Source organism: Nelumbo lutea, chromosome 1 (genome assembly GCF_056320005.1).
Source record: "Nelumbo lutea isolate HS-2025 chromosome 1, American lotus-T2T, whole genome shotgun sequence".
Classification (NCBI taxonomy): domain Eukaryota; kingdom Viridiplantae; phylum Streptophyta; class Magnoliopsida; order Proteales; family Nelumbonaceae; genus Nelumbo; species Nelumbo lutea.
Genome location: NC_142684.1, coordinates 116,233,089 through 116,243,262, shown reverse-complemented (window position 1 = coordinate 116,243,262; position 10,174 = coordinate 116,233,089). Strand labels below are relative to the sequence as shown.

The following is a 10,174-nucleotide window of genomic DNA, read 5'->3' as shown; positions in this document are numbered from 1 at the left end:
TCATCCCAAAATAAAGCCCTCCCTGATCAATAAGAAGGCACAATTCATGTTGATGAAGAATATGAAGTGCAATCTCCATCCATATGGATAGGAAGAAAAGCCTTGATAAAAAATAAAAAAATGGGAAAAAATGATGATGAAAATATGATGATGAGAGCAAACCCTGAGTCGAATTTCCCAAGAGGTGATCCATGCATTTGATGCCTCCCATTAATTGTTATTTGGGCCTTCTAACTCATCATTTATAACCTCCATACCAGACCGCATTTCGTCCTAATAAGAGAGACCTCATTGATCTTTGAAAAATTGGCAAATCAGTACTTGATAGACTTATTTGGCTGACGATGAAGGATCATAATCATCACTCGCTCCATTGAAGTATCAGCTTCATAGCCTACAATTTTTGTTAACAAAAAAAAGAGAAGAAATAAAAAAAGAGAAAAAAAGACTGAGGTAGACCCCTTGTGATAAAGCCTTTCTTACAATAAATCCCTTATTCAACAATTCACAATTCTATCTCACATACTTTTGAACCCAATGAGTTTTAAGGGGTGATCCTTGAAGAGATGATACACACTCTCATCTAATGCGAACTAGACAGACCATTTGGACATGATTACTCTCGTATGAGTTAAGTTTGAAGGCACTTCTACCATTGAATTTTGAAGCTTTTCCTTCTTACCATTCCATTATTTCATAATCCTTGTGCATTACTTGATATTTGAATACTTTTTATACCATAGTTTAAGATATCTTAACATTTTTAGTACATACCCAACTTCTATATTGGCTCTACCATCACGTCATATCCTTTTGATTAGATGTTGGTTATTTCGAACTCTTTCGTGCAAACCATTGCCCTATCTTTCAAAAATCTCTCCAAGTGTTTATCTTACACTTCGGTGTTCTGCTTCCCTAGTTCATAATTTGATTGAAGCATTTAAATCCCAATTTCATTGATGATATTCATGATGGTTTCCGTTGGTTATGTCAGTGTCTATGGTTTGACCAGTGTCAGAAATTTTGTTGGTTATGTTAGCTTTTATGCTTTGACCCACGTTAGAAATTCTGTTGGTCATGTCAGCCCCTATGTTTTGACCCATGTAAAAAATTACGTTGGTCATGTTAGCTTCTATGCTTTGACCTACGTTAGAAAATTCCGTTGGTCATGTTAGCCTCTATGCTTTGACCCGCATCAGAAAATTCTGTTGGTCATTGTCAGCCTTTATGCTTTGGCCGACGTCAAATGAGAATGTGATAATACTTCCACTTTGTATAAGAATGTTTGGTGGATGTGAATCACACAATTGCTTACAAATTTCTTACAAATAGTCCGAGCTAATTAAATGCCTTCAATGTCCATTTCGTCTTCACTTGACTTGTAATCGTCGTCATCATGATCAGCCTCATCTTCATCATCTTCTTTCTGATGCTGGCCTTGGATATCATCTGCCTTGGCGTACCGGGCACAGTGCTCTGTTGCCATGAACAAGGAAAAGGATTGACATCAAGAATTTTTATCTTGCCTGGAAATGCAGTAGGAATGTAGCACTTGTAGGATGCTTTAACCTGAATGATTGGGCGGGCGGTCATCTTAGATCCTGACCATCCATTAGATTAGGAACTTGCAATTTATTTTCCGAATGTGACTATGTACAAATGAAAGTTGTCAAGGACCTTTAGTCGGAGCAACTTAGTTCTTTTTCTTCCATGGCCTCAGGCCCTTAACTTAACCTATGTCGTCTAGCTTTGCTGGGCTTTGGTTGTTTCTTCTCGTCACAAGGGCTTTGAGGTCATTAATGTGCATGAGTAAGAAGTATCAAGTTGTACACTTGTCTTACCTTTGACTATTTGCTCGTAAATCGGCGGGTCCCTCATCATCAGAAACGCAGCTTCATCGTTCAGGGGATCCGTGGGATTTGGGTAGAGCAAAAGCTGGGGAAGAAAGACTTCAAATATGTTCACAAGATCTGCATGAAGGGATCACGTACTCAGGATTCGCAAGGGATTACCCAAAAATGGTAGGGTTATGTGGGTGAGAGTAGGCTGGCATTGAGAAAAATGGTTACCGAACATAGGGCTCCAGGTTTCGTTGATAACATCAAAGGCAGACGGAACGTGACCTGTTGAAGCAGATACATAAAGATGCAAATATCATATAAGAGATGCAGATTTAGATGATAATTGATAAAAGTAATCAAGCAAAACCGGAGAGGGGATTGAAATTATTCACATCTCGTCGATGTTAGGGTGGTAAATGCGGTTGCCGAAGACGATGAATGGAGATTTATATGGGTAAGCATCCGGCAGCTGTACCCTCACCTTCCACACTCCGCTGCTGTACAAACCTGTGATTTTGATTTCTATCATAAGCATCGTAATAACATTTTTGCTTTGAAACCCAGCCAAAAAAATCAATCAATCAAAGGACCAACTGAGGGGTAGTTAGTTGGTTTGTTAGCTGAATCGATTCCCACAACCATGATTTGGGGAAATATGGAAGAAAAAAACATTAAGTATACATAGTGCTAAAATAACACTGTTTATCTACGTGTATTTTTATGCTCAATGCGCACCGTCCATCAGGTGACAGATGGACAAAGGACATTGAGATAGAGATTTTGATCTAACTATATTTCCAAGGCCTACGATCGGATCATTCACTTCAAAAGAGATTTTGATCTAACTGTACTTTGGGCCTAATGCCACTTGGTCGCTGAGTTTTAAAATGCGACAATTTAGTATCTGTTTTCAAAACGTGCCAATGACATGTGCGATTTAAAAATTTTGAAACCGTCTAAATTATCCTTAAAAACATTGTTCATTATCTTCTTCCCCAGGAATTAAGATTGAACCAAAGCAAAGGTGAACAATCCCAAACCACTGGGGCTTCAATACTTGTCACATTTGTTAGCTGAGGGGAGTTATTTGGTTTTTATAGGAGATGGATATCATTCCCTTGCAAAATTGTACAAAAAACTTAATACCTCTATTTCATATTCTCGAGGAAGAAGACGACGAACAATATTTTAGTTTTGAGGAGTGCATTTGGAAGGTTGATAAAGAAAACCAGATGACACCCAAAAGGCATTTGTGTCTTTTCACATGTCATTTAACGGCTAGTTAACGACAGGTATTGGATTGGTATATTTTGAAAGTTCAGATACTAAATTGTTACATTTTAAAGTTCAGAGACCAAAATGGTAGTAGGCCCAAAGTACAGGATACTAATCAATAATTTCCCTTTTTTGTATTATTTTATATGTATTTGTATTGTACATATTTGTATTTATACTCTTTCCAAACAGAGCCTTAGGTTGTGTTTGGTTGCAATGCAAATAAATTTGCACTGATGCAAAACCATAGCAGTGCAAATGATTTGAGTGTAAATTCTGATTTATTTTTGCTTCAAATTTTAACTTATTTTGTTTGATTGCAGTACTGAAGTATTGGAACAAGAATAAAGTAAAATATAAAACAAAATTAAACAAGAATCACATTTTTTTTTCATTTGCACTCCCATACATTTGTACTAATGCAAATAAATTTGTACTCCAACCAAATACAACCTTAAGCACAGTTTGTAAGGAATGCAAATACAAATATGAAGAGTGCACAACTTTGTATTTTGTATTATTTTGTATGTATTTGTAATGTAGATATTTGTATTTATACTCTTTCCAAATTGAGCGTTGGTGTCTTATTCGTGTTCTTATTTAGTTAGCTTCAGGTAGTCTTAGGTGATGTTTGGCATGGATGTCGTTTTCTAAGAAAATGGCACCACTTCAGAGAAAGCAGTGCTTCAGAAAACACCCTCTTGTTTGGTATAGTTTTTCTAGAAAAAAAAAAGACGTTACTCCAGACCATGCCTCGGAAATCGAGAAAGTGTGGTATGGAAGAACGCCAAATTCAATGTTTTCTAAGAAAATGACGTGTTGAGCCAGCAATGCAATGATGTGGCATTATCTTGGACATTGGATAATATAGACCAATGTTAAAAACGATTCTACAACATTAGTACCAAACAAAACCAGAATTGTTTTCTTAGAAAATAGCCTATGTGGCAACACCAATTCCAAACAAAAAATAAGCATCGTTTTCTCATGCCCAACACCGTTTTTATTAGGGATGCAAGCATATCGGATCATATTCGGATTAGGGTATATTCAAATCCGATTCGTACCAAACAAAACCAGAATTGTTTTCTTAGAAAATAGCCTATGTGGCAACACCAATTCCAAACAAAAAATAAGCATCGTTTTCTCATGCCCAACACCGTTTTTATTAGGGATGCAAGCATATCGGATCATATTCGGATTAGGGTATATTCAAATCCGATTCGATATTGTTCATGTTGGATCCTATCCGATCGGATTTGATGGGACTCGATTTGAATTGGAATCCTATTGGTAAGTCAAATCTTTGGATTTGATCTGATCTGACCTATTTTCCTTAAAAATAATAAATTATTAAAAGAAAAATAAAATATACAAATTTAAATAAAATAAAAACAAAAATACAAATATATTTTTAATTATTTTCACCATATATATACATGTTTTTTATAAAAAAAATAATATAATAAATTTATAAAAATATAATATAAAATATATATTTATAAATAAATAACATATATATATATACTTATATTTATAAATATATAATATATATCAGATTGGATCTTCTAGGATCAGATAGGGTTAAACCAAATCCGATCCAATTTCTAATAGGATCCTATGATCCGATCCAACTAGGGGTGATCCGAATTCAACCAAAGAGGATTGGATCTTGGATCAGATCGGATTGATCCATTTGCACCCCTAGTTTTTATAAGAAAACGTTGCAGTGTTCCCAGCACCGGTGCTAAATGCCCACTTAATTTGATTTTAGGTTGTGTACTTGTCTTGTTGATTGTTTGTTTTCTTTAGTTTGTTGTTTTCTTGTTGCCTTTGTATCTTTCCTTCACAAAGTAGTCTTAGTTTGGTTTTAAATTTTTTGTTTGTAGTTTGTTTACAGGCGTAAACCAGGCTGTAAAACCCGTGACTTGGCCCAACATGGCCCAACACGACCCATATATATTATTTATATTATATATAATATTGTATAAATTATAATTATATAATAATATAGTATATAATATATTAATAAAATAAACAATTTTTTTTCAATTTTATTATACTAATTTATTTAATTAATGTATATATAAGCAATTGTATACATTAAAATTTATATAAAATTAAAATTTTAATTTTTTTTCAATTATTTTAAATAAATAGCTTTGACTCTATCCATAACCTGACCTGACCCAAGACTTGACCTACAGGCCAGCCTGATCCGTGGCACAATATGTATAAACTTGGGCTGTGGGCTGTAACGGGTCAAACCCCAAAACGGCACGGCCCGAAATGACCCACGGACCGGCACAACATGGCCCGCGCTTTGCGCGTACCGCCCGCGGTTTCACCTAAGTTTGTTTTCTCTCGTTTGCTGTTTTATTGTTGCCTTTGTATCTTTCCTCCTTGTGAATGTGTTGTTAGGGTATGGCTACTAGGTGATTGGTGAACCACATGGTTGCGGGGAATGTGGACTCCACGTGGTTGCAGAGGAAATAACAGGTAAGCACATTACCATTTCAGGTAATAAAAAAAGGTTGCAATGATAAAGAGAAGATTCCGTTCCAATGAAACTCAAATCCTACCATATACAATGCCGATGCTTGCGTTGACTTCACGTGGAATCCATAAAAGTTTAAAGCAAAATATTACTTCTAAAAGATACTTATTAAAACATTTTAATTTGCAAAACTGATGATCGAGTTAAATTAATAAAAAAGAAAATACTTTTAAAATTTTTACCCATTTATATGTATGTACCTGTACACGTGCTTTACACAGAACAAGTTGCACCCATGTCACAAGCAATAAGTTGGAATAGGATTAAGGGTGCTCACAGTTAGATTAATCGAACTGTGAACCTACTTTTTAAATGAAATTGGTATCATTTGTTTTTTAAAAACCTTGAATCAAAACCAATTGATTAACGGATTCATCAGTCTGGTTTTTGATAAATTTTATTATTTTCGGTTTTTTCTATATTTATAATATATATTATAAATAAATAGACAAATTTCTTAAATTATCTTTATAGTTTAATTAATCGCCTAACTTTATTCTTATTGTTTACATGTTGTTTAAAGTATCCTTAAGTTTTTTTGACAAATGATATCGTTATTAAGTACTAATGAAAAAAAAAATGAAATGTTAAATTTATCTTCTATTATTTTTCAAAAGTTTAAAGTAAAATTCAATTGTTAAAATTTAAAAAAATATAATTTATTCTGCACTCGCCGCACAACGACCAGAAGTTGCGTTTGACAGTTGGGCACAAGGATTTGACCCAATTAAGAAGATCGTTGGGCATGAGGAAGGGATGCTGAGATAGGGGTTTGCCGCTGAGAAGCTCCAGCAAGAGAATCCCAAATGAATAAACATCGAATTTTGGGGTTTGCAATCTGTGTTCATTTTTTATTTTCTAATTTTATTTTTGGGTTATTCTACCCTTATTTTTTTAGTCAGATGAAATTGATAATGATCATAAATTACCTGAGACAGCGATGAGAAAAATTAGGGAGGTTTAGGTTCATGGCTTATGTGTTTTTCTTGGGTTTGGAGCTGGAGTAATGAGAAGATTAGGAATAAGAGGCAAGGAATAAATGATACATGGAAGAGATGTATCGAAATTATTTTGCTTTTAAGCTCCAAGTGTAGAAAAAAGTTCTGATTTCCCAAAGACCTTTGGATCCCTTGTAGATCTTTTGCTAAGATGATATTTTATGTACTCGACTGAAACTCAGATTTTGGAAAGAGAGAAATGAGAATTTTCTAGTAACCCAGCTGAACCATAGACTTGACATAACTGAGCCGAATCATAAAGCCAATGGAAGAAGCGTCTGAGATTGAGAGAGGGAAAGAGAATGAAAGAGTTGCGCCAAAACGGAGGGAGAGATAAGCCTTTGCAATTTGCTAAGATGATATTTTATGCACTCGACTGAAACTCAGGTTTTGGAAAGAGAGAAATGAGAATTTTCTAGTAACCCAGCTAAAACATAGATGATTCTTGGCAGAACCGAGCTGAATCATAAAGCCAATGCAAGAAGCCTCTGAGAATGAGAGAGGGAAAGAGACTGAGAGAGTTGCGCCAAAACGGAGAGAGAGATAAGCCTTTGCAATCAGGGGCATAACAGATGAAACAAGAACAGAGATAACATACCAGACAATGCCATAAGCACCTCTTTTGACAGGCCGTATCGGCAGAACATACTTAGTAAGGACTTCGAAAAGATTCCCCTAGACATTGTACTAAATATATTGACTTCCACGAGTGAGTATTCCCCTGATATTATTTTCTTCAGCTAAAGCAGTACCACCTCTGTAGACATGACCGCACAGAATGAAGACTCTCAGAGATCAAAGAAAAAGATTTTTCTCTGATTTCTTCCCAGTTGAGATTCCGCTAAATTTGGTTGGAGCAAATTACTTTAGGAGCTTAGGGGAGAGCTATCAGTAGTCTCTTATATGACGAAGAAATTTCTTGTGTTTTATCTTTTGACTTCTGAGCTTAAACGGAACTTTCCATCCCACAAGCCCTTGAAAAATCCATTAAAACTCCAGTTCAGACGTCACCCTTACTACTTATTTTACTCTTTTATCTCCGTAGTCATACTCAGGAAGAAGAAAAACTCCAGTAACGGAAAGGGTATCAAGCATCATTTTTGTTAAAATATAAGTCACATGGTGTGATATGTGAGAGGATTGTGACGGCTGAAGGAGTAATCACTTAATTATTAAAAAACTTAGGGTACGTAAACAGTAAAAATATAGTTAATCAATTAATTAAACCATAAGATAGTTTAAGAAATTTATTGTAAATAAATATATAAATATATAATAAAAATACTAAAAATATATAATGCATTATATTATAAATAATACATATTATATATAATGTATATGCATTCATTTATAATATATAAATTGGTTAATTGCCGATTTTTTATATTTATTAATCAAAACCAAATCAATACTTTCAAATTTTCAAAATTATTGAATCAAATTAATCAGAATTTTCGCTTCAATTTCATAAGTTCAATTTAATTTTTGTTTTTTTGGACATGTCTACAATGGGACATAAACAAGAGTTGCATGAATGTTCGGAGTTTCCTTCCTCTCTAAAAGGTAAGGAATGATCTAGCCATGGACTTTCATTGGAAATCGGATTTGGTTCTCACAAAATTGTGTTTACTGTATTCTCCAGTCCTTTTCAGCCCTGCATTGAAAACATCTTCCCAAAATCACATATTCACACACTCTACATGTTATGGATGCACGCAATCATAGGCAGCAACACTTAGGAGACGCACGCACCATCCAGTAGTAGCACTAGAGAGGGGCCCACACGACAACCCAACAGGGTGGGCCCACACTTATCTTGCCACAACAGCTCTGCTCACCAACTTGCCGCCGGCTGCATTATCCCTCATCCCTTGTCCTTATTTTATCTTATCTTCTTAGTAAGAGTTCTGTTTGCCACTAGAAATAGGAGTTGTGTTACCATTAGAAGTAGGTAATTTATTTAGAAGTAGGAGTTGGGTTTGATATGGAATACCCTAGCCTAGTTGAATCCAATAAGGAATCTCCCCATGACGGTAGGCTTAGATACTAGAATGTTATGGGCTCGGGCGTAGGATCTCATCACGGGTCGGTCCATTGGGAGAGACTCTTGCTTTCCCTTGCCCTTCCCCTTGCGTACAAACTCTATTGTGGCAACCAAGTGGGTGATTTGTCCAAAAGATCACCCGAACTCTCCTTACACATTTCTTGGTCAAAAAACTGAATGCCTTTATTTCAACTCATAACTCCTTAAATAGGAGATTATAAAAGGGGATTCCTTATTGGATTCGACTAGGCTAGGGTAATCCATATCAAACTCAACTCCTACTTCTAATGATAACACAACTCCTATTTCTAGTGGTAAACATAACTAGAAGATAAGATAAGATAAGGATAAAGGATGAGGGATAATGCATCTTAACGAATTGATGAACAAAGCTGTTGTGGCAATATAAGTATGAGTCCACCCTGCTGAACTGTCATGTGGGCCCCTCTCTAGTGATGGTGCGTGCGTCTCCCAAGTGCTACTGCCTATGATTGCGTGCGTCCATAACACCACATACATATCTTAAGATACATGTGGAAAATCTCATGTATCTTAAGACGTAGCCATATTATTCACCCTCAAATGCAGCGTGAGAGTTTTTATTTTTCCTCCTCTATAAAGTCCTTTTTTATTCCTAACTCTCCTCTATAAACTCATATAAACTCATAGTAGCAGAAAAGGGAAAGGCGGAAAGCCGAAGGTGAAGCGTTTTTCCAACTTACTGTTAGGGGGACCGTTGAATTCAACAATGAACTCGCTCACGGAGTCGTTAACCGTCTCCACTTTATGATCTGTCATCACCCTGTTATCAACACAATCCTCAACACCCTACAATTGTCTATAGATTCCAGTATCCAGAAGGGAGAGAAGAAAAAAAGTTTTATGTTAGACTTACAGCTTCATGACGTCCGTGTCTCTTCGTTTGCTGGGTGAACACATCTCTCTAACTTTCTTTCTTCAAATCTTAACGCAGTTTATCTATCTGAGTTCTTCTTCACCAATTTGGGAAACCTACTGCCTTGTGGAGACACAAACCAGAAATATAGTTCAGAATATTAGAAAGAAACGATGAATTTCTAATCGCCAGAAGCTTTTGCAGTTCGTTTTCATCATTAAAGTATTCACCAGCTACCCCCCTAACCATCCAAAACTCATTTGCACGCAATTATTAATTTATTATATGGAAAAAGCAAGAAAACGGAGGTCACATCAGTGGAAGAAAATTTAAGTTTTCAGGGTCGGACAATAATCAACATCTGAAAAAAATAACGCAACCAGAGTTGAGGGGAAACGGAGGAAGAACTTACCTCGAACTCGAATTGCAACCAACTTCGATAAATAGCAGAAGAGGAATAAATCAAGAAAAACCACCTAAAGCCCGTTGAGCAATGTTTTTTTAGGGATCGCCAAAGATATTGCAGAACGTGAATATAAAGCAAGTGAAGCGAAGGAAGATGGA

General features: G+C 35.7%; 1 pseudogene across 1 annotated transcript; it reads right to left on the bottom strand.

Moving 5' to 3' along the window:
• Positions 1-1,184: 1,184 nt before the first annotated feature.
• Positions 1,185-10,127, bottom strand: LOC148876974 (ubiquitin-conjugating enzyme E2 4-like; annotated as a pseudogene). Its single transcript, XR_016104975.1, has 7 exons — positions 10,023-10,127; positions 9,611-9,733; positions 9,438-9,517; positions 2,234-2,348; positions 2,070-2,123; positions 1,842-1,970; positions 1,185-1,476 (listed from the first exon to the last, which is right to left on the bottom strand). The product of XR_016104975.1 is annotated as a ubiquitin-conjugating enzyme E2 4-like (transcript).
• Positions 10,128-10,174: the final 47 nt, after the last annotated feature.